The sequence below is a fragment of the Oxyura jamaicensis genome, chromosome 3, assembly GCF_011077185.1.
Source record: "Oxyura jamaicensis isolate SHBP4307 breed ruddy duck chromosome 3, BPBGC_Ojam_1.0, whole genome shotgun sequence".
Classification (NCBI taxonomy): domain Eukaryota; kingdom Metazoa; phylum Chordata; class Aves; order Anseriformes; family Anatidae; genus Oxyura; species Oxyura jamaicensis.
Genome location: NC_048895.1, coordinates 104362096 through 104364138, shown reverse-complemented (window position 1 = coordinate 104364138; position 2043 = coordinate 104362096). Strand labels below are relative to the sequence as shown.

Below are 2043 nucleotides of genomic sequence, written 5' to 3'. Positions count from 1 at the left end.
AACTGAGCAAGGATTGGCTTTCACAGCTTCTCAGCCTCACATGTCTAGAAACTCAAGGTTTGAAATGCAAAAGGAAGGTCATGATGCAGAGCAGTGGGTTCTTCTTGTTCCAGATCTTTGCAAGTTCCCAGAGAACTTTACCTGTAATGGCAGCAGTGAATGCCAACATCAAAACTGGAGGAAGGGAGGGTTTCCACCATTGGGAACAGACAAATATTTAATAGATGAATTTATTTATTTATTTATTTATGAGGTTTGTTTAATTGCTGACCACTGCCTTTTTGTGAACTTTTGTCTTTAGCCCTGTGTACTAGCTAGTACACATCTTAAAAATAAGTAAATAATTTATTACTATTTATTACTATTATTATTATTATTATTATTATTATTTTAAAAAGAAGGTTTAGCTATGTTTTAACATGTTTTAACATTAAAAATCTGTATAAATCTGAGTACAGCTATAGCCCACTTTTGGAGAGGGATTTTCCCTCTGATGACAAATAAAGTCAGAAGCCTTGCTGGAAGCCAGAGAGTTAAGTTTCAGGCTCATTGGGCCTCTACTAGCTGCCCCATTTAATATTATATCTTCTCTCCATCACTTAGCCATTGCCTTCTTCAGTTCTTTACACTTAGGATATATTGGCATGGGAGAGGAGGACTGAAGGGTATTTCTGAACCTACTGTGAATGCTGGCCTTTAAGGGATGTGTTAGTTATTGACAGCTCTGGCTATTGCCACTGATATATTAATGCATCAGTGCACCATACCTGGTCCAGACTAACATATATATACAGTTCAGCGATCATGCACACCTATGTTTTGTTTCCTTCCACAAATTTATAATAACAAGTATCTAAGCTAATGCTATATAAGTCACTTGTAGTCTGTTACATACCTTTCACACAGTAAATATTTGACAGTAATATTTTGGTTTTGGCATCCACACTACACTTTCCATATTAACCTTGATTTGAGAGGAACAAGCTCCTGTTGGTTCAGGAATTGGGGACAGCAACAGGAAATTTTGGGATTTTTCTCCTCTGGAAAGCCTAGTAATTGAGCCTTCATCAGAAGTGCTTACATAAAAGCCAGCATTGGTCTGGAAATGCGAAGTGCAGTTCAGTTATAGCTAAGGGCCAAAGTAACCAGGCAAGCTCAGATTTACATCACCACATTGCGCCAAGAGCACAGCTGCATCAAATTACTGTCTTCAAAACAGGAAGGACTGGAAGCTTGATTACAAGTGCTACAGAGACGATGAAACACAATCTCAACTGTACATTGTGTATGAGACATGGCTGGTAGAAGGAGTTAGTCCATAGGGGAGAGGTTCTAGTTTTCTGCAAACAGGTCTATATCAATGTACAAAGCAATCATTTTATTTTTTTTATTATTATTATAGAAAATAAGTGTGTCACTCATCTCTTGGAAAATAGGCAATACATGTGGATTTTGTTCCACCTTTTTACGTGACCTGCTGATTCCTTTATTTGTATGCTAATGGTGTAGCTTTAATTGCTCCTTTTGCAGGTAGATGTCCTGACCTGCAAGACAGCAGGTCCAGGGCCTTTGTGCTTTACTTTACTTGTAAATTAAAACTGCACCCGAGCCCTTACATACAAGTTAATTTTTCATTTTAAGAGTGTATCCCAAATGACTTTTAAAAGTGTTAAACCAATTATTGTTTAGCTATGCTAGTTTAAATACCCCCCAAATCAGACTCTTGTAAGCAAACTCAATTTGGCCAGTTGAATCTGATTTCATTTTTATTAGCCATTGTTTTTTTTGGGTTGTTATTATATTTTTGTTAGACTTTTGAGTGGTTGCCTAAGATTTCATTGTTTGTGCATCATCCAAGCTTGAATAAGAACGGAAGGATAAAAATGAACTTTGGAAAAGAAAAAAACAATAGGAACACTTTAAAACAGTCAATCTCAAAATGCTTCCTTCCTTGCTTCCTTCCTTGCTTCCTTCCCTTCTTCCTTCCCTCCTTCCCTCCTTCCTTCCTTCCTTCCTTCCTTCCTTCCTTCCTTCCTTCCTTCC

The 2043-nt window shown here is 37.3% G+C and overlaps 1 long non-coding RNA gene across 2 annotated transcripts in view; it reads left to right on the top strand.

Annotated features, from left to right (window-relative positions):
• The first annotated feature begins 1062 nt into the window (after positions 1–1062).
• LOC118164059 overlaps positions 1063–2043 on the top strand; it is a 39518-nt gene continuing 38537 nt past the window's right edge. For both annotated transcript variants that reach the window (XR_004749317.1, XR_004749319.1), the window contains exon 1: positions 1063–1350. This is a non-coding gene — a long non-coding RNA (uncharacterized LOC118164059). The remainder of the gene's footprint in view (positions 1351–2043) is intronic.